This window comes from Neopsephotus bourkii, unplaced genomic scaffold (genome assembly GCF_033783945.1).
Source record: "Neopsephotus bourkii isolate Nb327-2 ecotype Australia unplaced genomic scaffold, CSIRO-AGI_Nbou_v1 NB_1858, whole genome shotgun sequence".
Taxonomy (NCBI): domain Eukaryota; kingdom Metazoa; phylum Chordata; class Aves; order Psittaciformes; family Psittacidae; genus Neopsephotus; species Neopsephotus bourkii.
The window spans coordinates 98,442-118,785 of record NW_026902331.1 but is presented as its reverse complement, the minus strand read 5'-3'; positions in this window follow the sequence as shown (position 1 = coordinate 118,785).

Sequence of the window (20,344 nt, the reverse complement as noted above, 5' to 3'; positions counted from 1 at the left end):
CTTTCTTTTTCTTAACTGTTTTCTTGTGCTAAGTGTTCACATTAGTAAAATCAAATTAGACTGCAAGCACAATCTGGGCTACAGAGCCCATGTTCAACTTCTGACATACTGAGCTTTACCCTAAAGCAGAAGTCTAGCGGCTTTCTGTCTGGTTCCCTAGGTTCTGAAATCACTTTTCGGTTAAATGCAAGAAAGCTTAAATATTTACTGAGGAAATGAGGGTGTTGAAAGTTCGTCTTCACATTTATCAAAAATAAAAGTAACGATGAAGAAAGACTTAATGTGTTTCTACATACAAATAGACTTTTGTCTATGACTACAGGGGCAGCAAGAGATTAAGTACCATCATGATTACTATCATGATGTGTGGGAAGATGTGGTGAAGTATGGGAATTTGTAACCAGTTAACAGTGGATTAGGAAACTATATTAATATTAGTAAATGTGCTGTTTGCTTCTATACTAAACATGCAATTTGAAAGGAATTAAAGAAGAAAGTAGTGTCAAGTATTCAGCAGAATAGTAGAATCATAGAATAGTTAGGGTTGGAAAGGACCTTAAGGTCATCAAGTTCCAACCCCCTGCCATGGGCAGGGACACCTCACACTAGACCATGTCACCCATGCCTGTCCAGCCCAGCCTTGAACACTGCCAGGGATGGAGCATTCACAACCTCCCTGGGCAACCCATTCCAGTGCCTCACCACCCTAACAGGAAAGAACTTCTTCCTTATATCCAATCTAAACTTCCCCTGTTTTAAGTTTGAACCCCTTATCCCTTGTCCTGTCACTACAGTCCCTAATGAAGAGTCCCTCCCCAGCATCCCTATACACCCCCTTCAGATACTGGAAGGCTGCTATGAGGTTTCTATGCAGCTTCTCTTCCCCAAGCTGAATAGCCCCAACTTTCTCAGCCTGATTTCTTACAGGAGGTGCTCCAGCCCCCTGATAGTAGCTGGTAGCTTTTGCATGACACAATAAATCTTGCTGGTAATAGTAGCTACCAAAAATCTGTAATCTTGTCACTTTTTCCCAGATAGAGGACAGACTTGACAAATCGATTTTGATAGAAGAAACTTAGTGCTAGATGTTAAAGCAAGCTGTCATACCTAAAGTTCATGTAAAATAGTACCAAGTGAGGCCAAACTTTCTTTATTTTCTGTTTTTCCTTTTTTTTTTTCTTTCCCTTTTTTAGGTTATGTTGTCACTTCAGCTTTGTGTTTTAAACACTGCAACTCTGTTAACAGGAAAGATGACAGACATAACCAGTATGGTCTGAATTTTCCTTGGGAGATGGATGTGAAGCTGTTGTAGTGCTATGCCATATGATGGAGGAACACCCAGAGTTTCATTTCAGCTGCACTTAGAACAAAACCATCAGTGTATTTCCATTTTAGTTTCATTTGTTCTTAGCTCCCTAACAGCCTACTTAGTACAGCTCTTTCAGTGTACAACAGAACTAGCACTACATGAAACAGCAATGAAGAAAACTTTCTTTGCACCCAATAGAAGAAGGTTTGGTTGAATTTTTTGGTGTTCTGGTTGTTTGTTTGTTTGGTTTTTAATGGCAAAGAAAATAAGATGGGGGTTTGCTATACAAGGAAGTTGGACTGAGATTCTCCTTTATCGACTGCACAAAGTGCTCAAAGTGAAATGTCATAGGAAAAGGTCAAATCTAAGTCTGAACGCAGCCAGAATATTCCTGGTCCCTAGAATAAACTACTTTCTTGGGATATGGTATATATCGCTAATGCGACTTTCAATTTCTCAGTATTATGGGAAGATGAAGGAATATTTCTTTGATCTTTCACAGAACTTCTCTGTTGTCTAGGAGAAGATATTTATAATTCCAGGTAGATAAAGCTATTTTTACCTAGACAGAAAAGTCCTGGTTTTACCTGTGATATTAAAAAAGTGCCGAGACCTAGCAAGAGCAAAAAACCCAAATCCTAGATATATGTGTAATCTCCTAGCTCCATACTAAAACAATAGAAGACCATAATTGCCTGAGTGCATTCAAGTAGTTGTCTGTGTGATAACAGATATGTAACAGTGGTTTAGTTCTGCTGTGATCCCTGTGCACCAAATGGTGCAGTTTAGATACCCAAGCTACTCTGGGTTTGTCAGTTTGGGACCAACAGGATCTCACCATCCTGGAAAACAGAGCTGACAACCTAAAGGAAAAAGCACCTCAGTTTAGAAACATGAAATATACTATTGTATTTATTGCAAAATACTATTTTCTAATGCTAACTTGCATGACAAGAAGGAAAATGTAAAAATTGTCAAAATACTGTGATATTTGGGAAGACTGTTCTTCACTGAAAAAAGTTACAATCAAGACCTAATTACTCATATGTAGATTAAAATCTGTAGGCAGAGACTGTTACAGAACTGAACAGGTTTTTTCACATAGGCATATTATGCAAGTACATTTGCAAGTTTGCTGAAGACAAGAGAATGCCTATTGGCAGAAGGTAACCCATTGGTTTTACAAAAAGTGCCCATGTATTATTCTTTAGGTCTATGAAAGGCACTGATTGATTAATAATATCCTAACAACATACTGTAAATCACCTCTTAAGGGTGGTGAGGCACTGGAATGGGTTGCCCCAGGCAGCTGTGAGTGCTCCACCCATGGTGGTGTTCAAGGCCAGGTTGGACAAAGCCTTGGGTGACATGGTTTAGTGTGAGGTGTCCCTGCCCATGGCAGGGGGTTGGAACTTGATGATCTTAAGGTCCTTTCCAAACCTAACTATTCTATGATTCTATGTGGAGAGTTGATTTTAGCATGAAATACAGCATAATTCGCATTCTTTGTAAGATATATGTGAGTCAATTCTTAGATTTTAATGGGTAGAAAACATGCAGCAAAAGGGCTTTGACTTGAGGAACTAATGAGTTGCCAAGGAGTGTACTGGATACATATCTGTTTTCTTATCACCCAAAACATTCCACACAGATGGCCAGCATAATCATCCCCATTTTCCAAACAGAGACATTGAGGCACGAGAAAGAACCAACTTGCCTAAAACTGCTCAGTCTGGCAGATGGAAGTGGTGAGCAAGCTCCTAAGCCCCACTGCAGCAACCTTGGTAAATCCTATCTCATCCCATGGCAATCTCTCCTGCCTAGGCTGTTCAAGGCTAATGTGAAGATGCTTCTCAGCTATCTCTAGCATTATCCACCCTGTAACTAGCACCACAACAGCCCTGCTGCTGTGGAGAATGAGGCTGCTGAAGGCATTCATTTTGTTGCACCTCAGGTGAGCTGTGGCAGGGATGGAAGGCAAAGAGGCTTGGAGAAACAGGAGGGCTGCTGACTGACACAGGGCTTCAGGGAAGGATTTAGGAGCTTGTATAGCAGCCTGGCAGCAGCTGTGCTGGTTTTCTATGCCTTGGCCTCATTTTGCAGGCAGGTTAAGAGTGAATGCATGTGATACACTGAGGGGAGAGAGGCTGGCAAGAAAGTGACAGGGAATGGTGGAGCAGAAGCCAAACACCTGCTTAGTGCCAGAACCTGTCATAACAGCAAAGCCCTCAGCAGGGTACAGAGCAGCCCCACAGTAGGCATGTGGTTCAGGTAGGTTTAAATCTCACTGCTATGCCCATACTGCTAGGCTTGATAAAATAATGTCAGTATTAAACTGAGATGGCAAACTGCAGGTAGCGCACTGTGCTGAATAGCCTAGATAGAAAGCAAGTTATCAGAGAGGCCAAGACTGTACTCCTGGTTTTAAATAATGCCTGTAAGATACAATAGAATGTGTTTCCTGTTAGGGCTATATAAGCACTGTAGCTATCCATAGGAAAGGAGGAGATGGCATTCCATCTTTTTACCTCAGTGTATAGCAAGGCTTATTTCATATGAATTGGTTTGCACAGCTGATGGCAGGGATTCTGAGGGTTTGTTTTTCTTGTCCTAAATGATTGAACTATGCTTGAAAAGTATTCAGTTTTATGTTCTTATGCCAAAATAAATATTCATGCTTGGATTTAATCAGGAAGAGATGAATCACTTCAAAGTCACACAATTACTTAATCAAGCAAAGGCAGAACGTCCGTGTGATTTTGGGGTTTTGTTTGTTTGTTCTTGGTTTTAAAGGGAAATTCCTTTTTTCGCTTGGTCTGATATTAGCTGTAGGCTCCCTTAAACTGCCTGGAGCCTGCATAGCATGTGTGAACATGCTTCCTGAATAACTTGTCTTATTTCACTTATGTGTATCCTGGTTGCATACATGTTAATTTTTTAGGTGCTGGTGTGAGAAAATACATATATTGTAATCTTTACTTCTATGTCTAAAGTCTGTTCTTCTATGCTATTCAGCTTTTGACTTCTGAAAAAAAATACTGGGAGCAGTGTTTTGAGTAGAAAATAACAGGACCATCCCTTAGCAGTGAGTGTTGTGGTATTCCCCTCTCCCTTCCTTCAACACTTTATAGAAAGTCTGTGCAGGACAAAGTCCTGAGACTTTGATGCCTTGTGTGAAGATGGTGATAAAGTCATCAGTTTACTCTTTAAAGGAGTTTTTTCCTCCAAGGTTTAGGATAGGCATTATGCAATGTAAATCATTTTATTCTGTTGTAAACATGCAAAGCTATCAAATGAATCCTAGTGTTTGTTGGGGCTGCTGTTTTTCCTTTCTCCTTCAGTGCCATATAAGGGTAGTTTGTGTTTTGGAAGAGCATTTCTGAGCTGCCTTTTGCAGTAGCAGAGCAAGTGTCTGAGAAAGTTCCATGAAAAACAGTGAATCATACACTATCTTTCTAATACTGACAGTGTTTCCTTCAGTCTTGCAAGCTTGCAGGCTGTGTTTGTTATGAATGCCTTTCTTGCTGGAATTTTTTTGTAGCTGCATGCAATGCTATTTTTAGATCTGGGCCTAATTTGATTTCTGGATGGCTCTTTCATTGGGAAGCTTGTAGCTCTGCTATAGTTTATGTATAGGACATGTTACTTTCACAAATACAGTTTAAATAATAATTACTTTGAAGATTCAAAACCAACCTAATCTGCTGTGTGAAACGGTATAAACTATGGTAAGTATTCCGGTATTTGGAGGAATCAGGTTACAAAATCAGGCGTGTCTCTGATACATTCAGTTTCTCTCTTGGGCCTTACAGCAGTGCAACTAATTATGCTCAACATATGTTTAGTGCCTCAGATTGCTGCAGTGTATGCTCAGTTTTGTACATAGATGTTGGCATGTAATTCTCTGCATACAGAGGAAATGTTGCAGTGTTCAGGTAGAAGGGATAAACTATTGATTAATTATAAAAAACAGACGGATTTTAGATACGTGCATTTTTCTCCTGTGTACACATATATGTTTAGAATGTGGCTCCATTATACTGTGGAAGCTCTGCAGCTGTGTATGACAAATCAAGTTTTGCTGTCTGTCTATAAGCTAAATTCTGTAAGACTACATTGTATTGTTTTAAATTGCTACTTCTAAGGGAGCATTTTTAAAGAGGAAATTGGGTTTGAACACATTGATTCCCCTTTTCAGTTTACACTTGAGTACATTTTTAACTGTTTCAGGAACAGTAATTTCAGTGTACATAAGAGAACAAAAACACTACGTATTTTTACTAAAAAAATTAAATACACTGGTCCAAAGACATCAGAGTTCAACTGAAACATACCAATTAAGTTTTATTTTCTTATCTAACTATTCTATGATTCTATCATTTATCATTAAGTACAGGAATCATTGTGATTCAAACCCAAACTAATGTCTAATTTCTCTCCCTGGCTGTTGAATAAACATACTGTACTCGAAATAGTGAGTCTCAGTATCATTAATTTTAAAACACTGCTAAGCAAAATATTATTTAGAGGTGTTTGTAGAACATAAAAGGTTAGTTTGCATGTATTTTCGTATAGAAACACGCACATACACGCTTTTTAAAACAGATGTTAAAAATGAGTCCAAACTATGAGCGTTTCAGTTCTTTAATTTTATATAATACTTTTGATGGTCATAAAACAGTTTAAAAGTTTCTGGGAAGAAGTACCAGTACTGACATTCTTGTAACAGCAGAGGGAGCCACTGTTAACGGCCTAGTTTATATGTAAAATTGCTGCTCGTTTGGCTTGCAAAGAAAACGTAGAATGTTATGGGGTGATGCATGAACATAGTAAGTATTTGCACAGTGACGCTGCCTCGGTGCAGAAATTCACCTGTATGTCTTTTCGTATCTGTTTAGACTTTTACTAGTATCCTTACTATTGTATGCTAGCTTTCATTTGCAAACAAAAATCTGCTGTTTGGACAATCCTGATTTTCAAAAGTTAAGATATCGGGTATATTGACTCACAATCATTTAGGGCTCTGAGTCATAAGCAGTGTATGTTGTTGCAGCCTAAACTGTTACCATATGACATCAGAAGTTATATTAAAAATAAATAAATATATAAATTCAGAGGGATTACATGAAAACTCAGAGAAGATATCACAGACTTGCATAATGACAAGAGCAGAGCTGGCTGCATAGGTTTGCCTAACCTGGTAAGCAGCAGCAGGAAGGGGACAGCCACCTCACTGGGACATACAGTGAAGCACACAGGACTACAAGATACTGAACCAGTCTGAGTCTGACTCCTTTATGTGGGAACCGTTCCTACAAATCCAAATGAACCAAAACAGTTGTGTCTTTTGCAAAGACAGGAGTAAACTGATAATTTCTAAAAGGCGAAGCATGAAGGTCTGGCTGTATTTTCTGAGATGAGGAGGAGGATATACATTGTGGTTTATAAATACTTTTCTGTGGGAGATCTTTGCAGCAGACAGCCTGGAATTAAAAAAGCACACCAGAGTCCTTGGCCAGATCTACAACTGGCAGAATACCAAGAATATGGATAAGGATATTCTTGACATTCTGAAAGGAAGGGGCATTAAAATAGTAATGTTTGACATTCAATGGAAACAAATTCATGATTTCTGTTGCATTTGTAGCTAGCCAAGGATTCTTTACCTTAGGGAAATAGAATTTGCTATATTTTAACTTTTAGCCATTTTTTTATTCTCTTGGCATGTGTGTCTATCAGCTGCTAGCACCTAACCTAAAGAGAAATTTCCAGGACTGAATTAACTTAGTGTGAAGCACGTAACATCAACACTCGGCTTCCCAACATTTAAACTCATTTTCCTTTCAGAGTTGAGTCAGAAACTGACTTTTGATTAAATGAATAAGGAGATGGCATTAAAAGTTAAATGGTTTAAGACAATGCTAGTGTCTAAATTAATTTTCAAATTCTTTACAGATTCAGTATGTGCACACAATTATTTTTGTTTTAAATCATTCAATACATTAATTTTGACTCACTATTATTCAGGGCTGTGATTCATAAGCAGTGTATGCTGTGGCCTAAAACGTTGCCATTGTTATTGGCAGGAGATTCACCTCAGCTACCCTTGCTACTGCAGGGCTGCTGTGTGTTAGTTTTTCAGTTGTCACAGCTGGCATATTGTTTTAAACTGCTGTGGGTCATGAACAGAGCTCTCAGTTCTCTGCTGTCAACAAAAATGCAGAGAAGATAAAGATAGAGTAGGTGGATGGTTATCCTTTGGTTTATAGCATCCATCAAAGCCCTACTTTATAAACGGAAATCAAATTAAGCTTTCCAGTATTACAGCAGCTATGAGTCTTCTAAATTATGATGGATTGAAATAATTCATGCAAAAGCCCAGGATATCTCGTCTATCCCATCTGGTGGGTTTAGTGTCAGGGCCTTTCAGGGACATTATTCAAATGTTTCTGGTAGGAGGTGAATGTAATTGCTGCTTGAGGAGCTATTTGGGAGGGGAGGTTATGATTACTTTTAATATTATATTTAATTACATACAAAAAATAAGGCAGCTTAAATAAGTTTGTAATGTTCCTGTAAAAAATATTATGGCCCTTTATTTCTTCCCTCACTGATAGGCTCTTACTTGTTTTTTGTTTGTATCATAATGCATTAATGGTGTGTAATACATAGTAAGAAGGATGTAATGGAAGCCTGTCTTAAACTGTGTGTATCTGTTTTTAAGCCCCTAGGTGGGAGGAGGAGAAGTGGAGAGTTAGCAGACTTGCCAATGTTAGCGGCAGAGACAGAAATAGAATCTAGTTCTTTTTTTTTCCCATCTAAGATATACATGACACCTCCTCATTACTAGGACTGCTATATAGTTGTGGTGGTTATGCATTAAATATTAGTGTTGCAATCTTTCTCTCCTATAAAATAAAGGGGAGGTATAGTCTGAAAAAGTTTAATTAAGATAATATCTCCTAATGCTGTAAACATATAGAAACACTCACACACAAGATTAATTCAGCTAAATTAAATAAGGCTAGCTGCTGAGCAAGGAGATACAACCTCTACCATTTCTTTTGATACCAAACAAGGTGTGGTGTTCTATCCAGAAAGGTGTTTCTAGTCCAAAGGATGGAATAATAAAATGAACAGTTCTATACTCTGCTATAAATTTAATTATTTAAATTTGAAGTTATGAAGGTTTCTCCCCAGTTTCTTGCTGAGTGAAACAAGCAGAAAGTCTGTCTGTTAGAATCTTGTTTAGGGTTATCTTGTACTTAGTGAACACAGACATGGAGCAGAAGGTCTGATCAGATATCAGTCTGTGAAAGGGTGGGAAATATGATAAGCAGTGTTCAGCATAAGTCTCTGAAACACACTGAGTGGGTATAGAGAGGAAGTTGTATTCTACAAGTAAAAATTTGACAGTGTATTTGAAAGCTGTGTTTACATTTTGGAATAGAATGTGTTTGTCAGTTGTAACAGCTTACCAAACTGCCATAGACAATGTTGTTGTCTCATTCTCTACAGACTGTAATTGTAAAAGAGCTGGGTATGGAATAATATCCTACTGTACAATACAAGTTTAACTTTTAATTTTACATTTTCTATCATTTGATCTAACTGCCTTTCTGAGAATCAACTGTTCTACTAATGGACTTGACACTATGCTACTGAACAGTGTTGGCAATAAGTGCACATTTTCTGTTGTGCGTATTTCAGAAGCTAAAATGGCACATATATTGTGTATTTTTTATGCAGCTATTGGCTTTAGAGAACGTGAAGGTCTATATCAGGACCTACCATTATGCAACTTATCAGTGCAATCCCTCCAGCTGCAAAACTGTAAAGCTGCTTCCAAGTCTTACCTGCTAAGACAGAAAAAAGGAAAAGGAAGGATTCACAATCTTTTAACAGAATTATCAAGGAGAAAATACGGCACACACTGTGCTGGACTGTGACCTTATCCTCCTTCAAACAGATTGTTTCCCAAAGTTTTCTGCAAGCATTATATTAAATCCATCTGTGATACTTTTCCCCCCCTTGACTCCTAAAGCAAGGTGATGCACCGACAATTAATACAGCTCACAGGTGAACAGAAAACATGCTGGAATGATTGGTAACTGGTATTATGGAAACACCTGACAGACCCAGCTGAATTAAAGTTCTGCTATGCCATGTGACCTGCAAATTCAGGATAAAAGGCAGGTCACATCATGAAAATCTACATCATGAATGGAAAATTTAGAGAAGTGAGAGGGTGTTGCATATATGTGAAGAATTTGCTGGCTATTTTTACATGTAATGTTTGGGGGTTTTCTCTGTCTTTTCCTAGTTATATTGTAGTTTTGATTGTTGGTTGGGTTTTTTCAGTTTCCTGTTGTTTTATTAATCAACTTAAGCTAGCTTTTGTGTAAGCCTAAGATGGTTTGTATTTGATACTAATGGATTGATAAGTGATTGGGGGGAAGAAACTAAACTGGTAATAGAAAGCTAGAATTGTGAGCTTGAAAAACATATGATCAAGTCTTAATTTATAAGGACTTTTACAAGGAATTTTTAATGTTATACTTATATATGCCTATGCAAGTCTATTTTCCTGTGGCTTTAGCCATCCTACTGTACCTTAAATCGTAATGTTTTAGTGAAAAAGTTAAGTAGATATTTATGGTTTATTTATAATTGGCCTGTCCAACTACCTGTTAGCTGAATTATTCTGTTATATTGGTTTGATTCTCCATGAGAACTCTGTTTCAGATTAGAATTAATCTAGAAGTAAAAACAGCTACTGAAAATTGGTATCTCCAGGTGCCTAAATACCTTTTGAGCTACTGAGATGTAATATTTCTCTTTGAATTAGTTGCAACTTATCAACCCTGATATAAATTAGCACGCACTTGAATGAACTTTTGCCTGTGTATGCTTTTCCCAAAGGTTGAAGTAGCCTACCATCAAGGAGTACTAGAACTGTTCCCGTATCAAAATGTGATGTCATGCACTGCAACCATGAGTTACTGTTAAGCTGTTTACAAAAACCCTTTGTAGGTAGAAAGCCATTTAAAAGTGCTGCAGAACAAAAAGTTTACAGACCAGTGATAATTCTTGAGATATATGGAGGATTCTTCACATTTAATCTCTAGAGAATAAAGAAAGTAATAGGAAAAAATCTTGCAGAGAAAATACAGTTTATACTATTGGGACTACTGTATTCCCAATATTCCCAAAATTTTACAAAATAAAAAAGCAAATGTAAGATTTGTATCACTATATGTAACATATATTTCTATATACAGTTGTTGCCTGTCAGTATATGGACACTTTCTAAATTATGGTCATATGCTATGCATTTTCTTTGCCTGTTGAGATTTAGTGTTTAATATAACAAACCTATTTAATATGTTTAAAAGGGAATATCATGTGAATTAGAGGAAACCAAACCAGCTGAACTGAATTTTCGTATCCTTCTCTTTTCTGCTTTTCAGTAGGGATGCTATTTATCTAGTTTTGGTTTCTTTGGGTTGTTTTTTCTTGAGTTTGCAGTTTAAATCTAAAATAATTTTGCAGACAATGTGAAGACAGAAACAAGTATTTCCTTAGAGGCAACTCATTCAATTGTAGCAGATAGCAGCCCAGGAGCTTCAGCTTCTCTCTCTCTATTAGTTTGTCAGTTTTGGATTGTTCTGGGGTTTTTTTTTCTGGTTGTTTTGGGGGTTTTTTTGACAGGGCAGTTTTTGTTCCAGAAGGTACTCAAGACTTTACAGGCCACTTGGGCATACACAGAAAGGAGCTCTACAGAATCTTCATTAGTGTGTAGGTACATAAATACCCCTGAAAGCCAAAGCGGGTCAAGCACTTTAGAAAGCGATGGTTTAGCACCTAAGCAGTTAGAGCCTTGAAAAGCCCATCTTTTGCATTCATAAGTATTACCAAAATGTGACTATCTTGGGAAAGGAAGATCAGATGTGGATTTATAGTGGGAGGTAAATGTACTTTAGGTCCCAATTCATTAGCACCATCTGGAGGAGTATGTCATATGCCACAGGAATGTGCAACTGCAGCCGCATGGCAATGCAGTAGTTCCATGTAAACTACCCCAAATATGGCTATAGGTTGTTAAAAGATTTCAGAAAGGGGAAGGGACTGATTTCACTGTAGTGAAACTGTGGACTTGCTAAACTTACAGTTACAGTTCTGCTATTTATTTGACTTGTTTTCATGAAGATAGAAGAGATCCAAGACTAAACACTAAAAGCTGGAGGTATAAACATGAAGCAGGTTGTACTACAGTGGCTGCATAGCAATTTGAAGTCTGTGGGGGATGCTGGTTTCATTGCAATTGTTAGTGCAGGCCAGGATTGCTTTTAGAGGATTTGGTGTTTATACATACTGAGATACAGACTAGAGCATCAGGACTAGTAGCTGTCATTAAAGATAGTGAATTCAGTCAGTATCTTGTTGCAGAAACTGACACTGAAATGCTTTAACCAAAGCTTCAGAGTGCTTCAAGATGTCTGGTTTTGTCTAAAACTGGCACAGGATAGTACTCTTCTAATGCAGAAAGAACTTTTCCAGTGTGAAGTATGTTGTACAGCCATTCTGAACGGTTTTGGCACATTAAATGTACTGTTGCTTTGATCTTGGTTTCATATGAAATCAGAGCCCTCTTGGTCTGACACAGCTTCTTGACATCTTCTCCCTCTTGAGCTTTTGTTTTGCTGGTGGTTTCCAGGTCTTTAGTTCATCCTCTATCATAACTCCTTTTGTGACTTACGTTCAATACAAAAGTAAGCATAAATGCTTACATGAAACATGTATTTTTAAACAACTTGTGTACTCAAAACTAGCAAGCAACAGAATGCTTGCATAAAAGTGAAGTAACAATCATGGTGACTTGTGACTGAAAATCTGTTAATCTTCCTAGCCCAGCACTTGGGAGGTAAGCTTCTTATAACTGTCTCCTTAGGAATTCCCCTCTTTTAACCAATGATAGAGGAATGATGGCCCATTTAACCATAAAGGCTTCTCTACCAGCTGCATCTGCATTTATTAGCATGATTTCTATTACACAGAAATAAAATACAGTACATTGGCATATCTGATATCAGAAGCATGTTGTGATATTTTCTGTTTCTTCTGAACTGTTATGAACTGTGATGTTCTGTTTCTTCTGAACTATATATGAGGCAACCATGCTGAAATGCTTGGATGTGTGAAGTTAGTGAGGCATTTAATTAAGTTGCAACAGCCAGTGCACTTTCAAATGGAATATTGAACATGCCATTTATTTCATTCAAGAAAAAGTTGGTTGTGGATTTAAAGAAGAAAGGACTTGCAGACAATCATGTGCCTCTAAATCCTAGAGGCATTGTAACTGGTCTAATTTTTTATTCGGTTTGGTTCAATTTGAAAGTGCTCTAATTTAGAGTTTTATATTTTAACTAGTTTAATAATGTAAATTCCTTCAGTATTTCCTCCCCTGATTCTGCTTCACCATGACCAAAAAAAAAAAAAATTATATATATAAAAAAAAAAAAACCTGTCTTTCTCTGTGCAAAGAAAGTCTGTAAAAGAAAAATACTTTGTGTGGGCTGAGGAGAGTGGGGTGTCTTGTTTTTCAGTTGGAGGTGCATTTTCAAGAGGTTAACTTTGTTTGGGTATGGTAGGTTTTGGGGTGGGGGGTTCTGAGAGAAAGAGAAGAGAGCTCTGTGAGTTACTCCTGTGGCCTACAAAGGTGCCATGTGTGGGTTTTTGAGTTCACACAAACTAGGTTAATCTGGGACTGACAAAAATGGCATATGGTCTTGGAAAGAGCATATGGTCTGGAAGAGGGTATTCATTGTAGTGCTGCAGAACCTTCCCAGCTGGTTTATCTATGAGGTAAACTTAAGAGTTCACTGGGGAAGACTGCATGTATACCTTGGGATCAGCACAAGGCTTTATTATTCGAGCTAGGATGCTTAACTCCCCTCATAATGTATTTACTGGAACAGTTTTATCTCAAAAAATAGATCAGAAATTCAAGAGAAACCTTGGCCACAAAGGCAATCATTGGAAATTATCCACATGTCAGTGAAGCTGTTACCTGGGAAGCTTATAGCCTTGTGAATTTCCTTAATGTCTACTAAATCTTCTAAAATTTGACTTTAATATAATGGATCAGCTGCCCAGTCATGCAGCTCTTATTCACCTTACTTTAACAGAACAACATCCTTGCTTGGGCTTTTTTTTTTTTTCAAGTTTGGAAGAAATTGCCTCAATGACCAAACTTTTTCCAGTAAATGTATTACTAGGTTGATATTACGGTGATTCTGTACATTAGTTCTGTCTTGCCCACTGTTTGTTTACCCAATGGCTAACATAAGGTCTTGAATTAGAAAATGAAAAAGAATAGAATTTAATGTACAGAATAAAGGCATCCATGTAAAGATCTATGGTTGTTCACTGCTTATGAAGTTCTAAGCATTAAAAAAATATTACTCATAAATTTATTTTTTTTAGGCTACAGTAACTTCTGCTTAACTTCAAATACTTGTGTAAAGTCCTTGAATAGTCATGTATCTAAGTAAAACACAGTGTAGCATTAGGGATCCTTCTGTACTGGTAGATTTTTATAGCTGTATATATGCAAATTGGGATTCAAGATTCATCATAAACACAGTAACTGCAAAATCTTACATTACTGAAGCAAAAATAAGACTCTGAACTTGTATCTCAAATCTGAAAATGATTTTCCAGAACCTCCTTTTGGTAACAGGGACATGGAAAAGAGAAATCCTCGTGTTTATATACAAGAATTTTTATACAAAATCTCTTGTTTCCATTAACATTACAATATTATGTCTATACAGCTCCTCTTTTCAGAGTAGCAAAGCCAGCATCCAGTATGTTTATTTATGCTTATTCCTCTTTTGGGGGAAGGGGGTGATGGTGGTGGTTGTTTTTTCTTTTTTGGTTGGTTTTTTTTTATGTTTTCTACAGTGAATGCTTTTGTGAAGTCTAACCATGTTTGGTGAAAGACCTTAACTATCTTTTATTCTCCCTGCAGATGAGTTTTGGTCAGCTGGTTTCTTGGGGGGGGCTCTCAGTGTGCCTTTGGTGTCATCTTACTGGCCAGGATTCTGCTGCCATTCCTGGGCGCTGCTCTTGTGGTCTCTGGGCTTTCTTCTCCCTCCATCAAATCAACCTCAGGTTTTGGGACATGCCCTTTGTGCTCCAGGTCCCCCTTTTCTCTCCAGGGCTGTTGCTGGGGTGGGGGAGGCAGCATGGGGCTGCTGGAGGAAGATCTGCAGCAGGTAGCCATCTGCCATAGCAGGGTTTACACTCCCGTCATACTGCTCCGAGGTCTCCTCTGTGGTTCTTCTGTTACCCCTTTCCCACCCCAGGCCACAGTATCAGCCTTCAGCTCCACCATCCCCATGCTGCATCCTGTCCCAACATGACCCACTGCCGAGTGCTCCTTGGTTTTAGATGTGAGCTGGCAGCTGCCTCAGGGATAAGTCTTTAGGGTCAGTTTTGCCCTTCACATCCAAACTGGCTTTAGCGGCTTCGATCTCTGGTTGAGCCTCATCTTTGGGGTGCTTTCCAGCTAAGCTGTCCCAGAGGGCTTCTCCTGCCAACAGGTCACCATGGCTACTTGGATCTCAGGTCCTAGCCTTGGGCTCCATCAGCGGCTCCTCAGCAGTGAGCAGGTCAGCATTTCTGCTTCAGGGATCTCAAAACTATCTTTGGAGTCCAAGCTGAAGCTGAGGGCCGGATCCTCTTCTGTCACCACAGTCTCCCTGGCTCTGCTGCCATCCTCCCCTTCAGAACTGCCTCTGCCCCGCACCACTGGTCAGGTTCACTGAGCCCACTGCACCAGCAGGAGGATCTGACAGGCACTGAACACTACCAGCCTGCTCCAGGCCCCTGCTCTGCTCTCCACAGGGCTCGCAATTGTTTGTCAACTGCAAGGCAGGGCCCAATTTTGCTTACTAAGCCAATACAGTCATAGATTAATTCAGGTTGGAAAGGACTTCAGGTCATCACCTAGTCCAACCTCTTACTAGATCAGTATTGTGGTTTAAGCCCAACTAACTCAGAACCATGCAGCCGTTAGCTCACTACCCTCTCTTCCTCCCGCCTCTCCCGGAGGGATGGGGAGGAGAATCAAAAGACTGTAACTCCCACAGGTTGAGATAAGAACACTCCAGTAACTAAGGTATAACACAAAACCACTGCTGCTGCCATCAATGATAATAATGGTAAGGGAAATAACAAGGGAAGAGAAGACAATACCACCTGCTGATACCCAGCCCAACCAAGCAGTGAGCCAGCCCTTCTGGGTAACTCTCAGTTTACATCCTGGGCATGACGTGCTGTGGTATGGAATACTTCTTTGGGTAGTTTGGGTCAGGTGTCCTGTCTCTGCTTCCTCCTGGCTTTCCCTCCTCCCTGGCAGATCATGAGAAGTCCTTGGTCAGACTAAGCATTTGAGCAGTAACTAAAAACATAGGTGTTATGAGCGCTGTTCCCAGGCAGAAAGTCAAAAACACAGCGCTGCATCAGCTACTAAGAAGCAGAAAAAATGACTGCTGCTGCTGAACCCAGGACAATCAGGCTGCTTGGGGCCTTATCCTGTTGGCTCTTGAAAGCCTCCAAGAACTGAGAGTAAGCAACTTGTTCCACTGCTTGGCTATTCTCATGCTCAAAATATTATTTTTTTTCCTTGTATCCATCTGGCCCTCTCTGGATTCAGTTTGTCTTTTATCTCTCACCCTTCCGCCATACATTACTGTGAGGAGCCTGCTTCTGTCTCCTTGATAACATTCTGCTATCACGTGTTACCCCCCTCCAAAGCCTTCCCATCTCCAGGCTGTCTCAGTGTTATTTCCTCTGCCTCTCCTCACAGAATGAGTGCTCCAAACCCTGTCTGCTGTAGTGGTTCTCCACTGAACTTTTCTTGACAGTTTACCAATGTCTTCCTTGACTGGGGAACCCAAAATGGGTCACAGTATTTTGGATTCAGCCTACTAAGTGCTAAGTAGAGGAGGGACAATCGCTTTCTTCTATCTGTGGTCCTGTTCCAGTTAATACAGCCCAGGGGGCTAATGACCATTTTGTGTGCTAGACAAACCACACTGTGGACTGATGTTCAGCTTGCTGTTAACCAGTATTCTCTGCTTCTTTTCAGCACAGCTGCTCACAGCCTAACAGTCTTCAGCTTGCATGCTTGCATGTGGTTCTTCCATCCAAAATGTAGGACGATGCACTTGTTCTTTTAGAATCTCATAAGATTCCTGCTGATCCAAGCTTCCAGACTGAGCCCCTCTGGATGGGAGTCTTGCCCTCAAAACCTGTTTGTTGCTTTTCCCCAATCGAAAGAGAGTAACTGAGCTGACAATTTGATGGGGGTTCAAGCTGAAATATTTTAGGCTAAGCTTACAGTAAGTTTGAAAATATTAAAGAGATTTCTCATTATGATTTTAGCCTATGGAACTGTATGTTTGGAATTGATTGCTGAAATGCTTTCTGAAACTCTTCAAAGAAGCTTTTTTACTAGTAAGCTCATCTTTGTATGTTGCTTTTATGTATGTATGTTGGGAGGCACAGATCTGTTGTGTCGGCAACTGTCTTGTATTTTATGGAAATAATCTTCATCTGCAGCATTTCAGTTTGATTTGGCATTTTCAGAATGCCCAAGACATGTGAAACAGGGAGATCATACATGAAGAAAACCTGCATGTCTATGTTAAAACCTCAGTCATTGGCAACAGAAAATCCTGCCAATGTAAACTAACTAGACACCTAAGTAGAACAAATCAACAGAAAATAGCCCATGAAAAAGTTTCAAAGAGAAAGCCATTGTCTTTTTTTTAGCTCAGTGGATTATGCTTGTTTAGTCATAAAGGTAAGATGTGGGGAAGACAAGATCTTGTTAATGGTAACACAGTTAGCAAATGGTATGGAATTGATCCATGTTCCATGTATTAGCAAGTTGCTTGTAACTCTGAATTTTTGAGACATTTATTGCCTGCCTGATGTGCTACATTTGTTAATTAATTCCATCTGTTGAAATTCTGGTCTGGCAATTTAATAATATAATGAGTTGTTTTATTAAAAATTATGCCTGAAAATGCTACTGTTTTTCATGACAGAGAATTTAAGGCAAATATATCTTGGAAATATCCTTATTTTGCTGGTGATGTCATTAAATCTTAATCTCTTACAGCTCTAGTTCCCCATGTTTAAAGTTTATATGAAATTGCATGTCATGCCTTTCACTATGCAAGTTATTACATGTAACATAATAATCTTAATTGCGCTAGTCTTGCTCCATAGAGCATGATATAAAGAAATCCACTAAAAACATGGAAGAGGTTGAATTTTGCAGCTTTAAAACTCCAAGTGAAAGAAAAAACTGAGTAAATAACTTCACAACTTCTCGTTGTTGATTTCTTGGTGTATTCTGTTGAATGTAGGTAATAGAAACATTGGTGTCCTGTCTGTTAGGTCTTACTTAGTATGCATCTTCTTTGCCTGACAGACTCACGGGCATACGGTTACCTTTTTAAAAAATATGCGGAACGAAAACATGTAATATTTATGTTAATTGGATCCATACATTATAACTTCATTTAGGATATCTGTTGCTATTATGTGTATGAATATGTACTACCATTTTACATAGATCCTAAGGCAAAATGACACCTTGATATAAAAACTTCATTGAACATCAAGCAAATTTCTGGCTTGCTTTTAACCTCTGGCTTCTTCATATGTGGAGTTAGAATCATACCATCATAGAATAGTTAGGGTTGGAAAGGACCTTAAGATCATCTGGTTCCACCCCGCCTACCATGGGCAGAGACACCTCACACTAAACCATTCCACCCAAGGCTTTGCTTAATCTGGCCTTGAACACTGCCAGGGGTGGAGCATTCACAACTTCGCTGGGTGACCAATTCCAGTGCCTCACCACCCTCACAGTAAAGAATTTCTTCCTTATATGCAATCTAAACTTCCCCTCGTCAAGTTTGAGCCTGTTACCCCTTGTCCTGTCACTACAGACCCTAATGAAGAGTCCCTCCTCAGCATCCTTATAGGCCCCCTTCAGATACTGGAAAGCTGCTATGAGGTCTCCACGCAGCCTTCTCTTCTCCAGGATGAACAGCCCCAACTTGATCATCCTCGTGGCCCTCCTCTGGACTTGTTCCAACAGTTCCAGGTCCTTTTTATGTTGAGGACACCAGAACTGCACACAATACTCCAAGTGAGGTCTCATGAGAGCTGAGTAGAGGGGCAGGATCACCTCCTTTGACCTGCTGGTCACACTCCTTTTGATGCAGCCCAGGATACGGTTGGCTTTCTGGGCTGCAAGTGCACACTGAAGCCAGCTCATGCTCATTTTCTCATTGACCAGCACCCCCAAGTCCTTCTCCACAGGGCTGCTCTGAATCTCTTCTCTGCACAACCTGTAGCTGTGCCTGGGATTGCTCCCACCCAGGTGTAGGACCTTGCACTTGGCATGGTTAAACTTCATAAGTTTCGCACCAGCCCACCTCACAAGCATGTCAAGGTCCCTCTGGATGGCATTCCTTCCCTCCAGCGTATCAACCGAACCACACAGCTTGGTGTCATCGGCAAACTTGCTGAGAGCGCACTCAATCCCACTGTCCATGTCAGCAACAAACATGTTGAACAAGATCGGTCCCACCACCGATCCCTGAGGGACACCGCTCATTACTGGTCTCCAGCCGGACATTGAGCCATTGACCACAACACTTTGTGTGCAGCCATCCAGCCAGTTCTTTATCCACTGAGTGGTCCATTCATCAAATTGATGTCTCTCCAATTTAGAGACAAGGATGTTGTGTGGGACAGTGTTGAACGCTTTACACAGGTCCAGATAGATGACGTCAGTTGCTCTACCCCTGCCCATCAGTTCCATAGCCCCGTCATAGAAGGCCACCAAATTGGTCAGGCAGGATTTCCCCTTAGTGAAGCCATGCTGGCTGTCACCAAGCACCTTGCTGTTTTTCATGTGCCTTAGCATGCCTTCCAGGAGAATCTGCTCCAAGATTTTGCCAGGCACAGAGGTGAGACTGACTGGTCTGTAATTCCCTGGGTCATCCATTTTCCCCTTCTTGAAAATGGGGTTATATTTCCCTTTTTCCAGCCTTCAGGAACTTCACCTGACTGCCATGATATTTCAAATATGATGGCCAGCGGCTTAGCAACTTCATTCGCCAGCTCCTTCAGGACCCACAGATGGATTTCATCAGGACCCATGGACTTGTGCACATTCAAATTTTTAAGATGCTCTCGAACCACTTCCTCTCCTACAATAGGCCCAAGGTCTTCATTCTCACAGTCCCTGCGCCTGCCTTCCAAGACTTGGGTGGTGCAGTCAGAGTCTTTGCCAGTGAAGACCGAGGTGAAGAAGCCATTCCAGAACCTCAGCCTCCTTCAAATCCATGGTAGCCAGTTCTCCTGATAGCTTCCAGAGGGGGCCCACATTGTCCCTAGTCTGTTTTTTATTCGTTACATACCTGCAGAACCCCTTCCTGTTATCCTTAACATCCCTAGCCAAGTTTAATTCTAACTGCACCTTAGCTTCCCAGACAACATCCCTGTACTCTTCCCAGGCTGCCTGTCCTTGCTTCCACTTTTCAGAAGCCTCTTTTTTCATTTGAATTTTCCTCAGCAGCTCCTTATCCATCCAAAGAGGTCTCCTGGCCCTCCTGCTGCACTTCCTTCTAGTTGGGATGCAACACTCCCAAGCTTGTAGCAGGTGATCCTTGAATATCAACCAAGCCTTGGGTCCCCCTGCCCTCTAGGGCTCTATCCCATGGAACCTTACTAAGCAGGTTCCTGAAGAGGCCAAAGTCTGCTCCCTTGAAGTCCAGGGCAGTGAGCTTGCTGCATGCTCTTCTCACTGTCCTGAGGATCTCAAATTCGACCATCTCATGATCACTGCAACCAAGGCTGCCCTGGAGTGTCACATTTCCACCCAGCCCTTCCCTGTTGGTGAGCACAAGGTCAAGCATGGCACCTCTCCTTGTGGGCTCC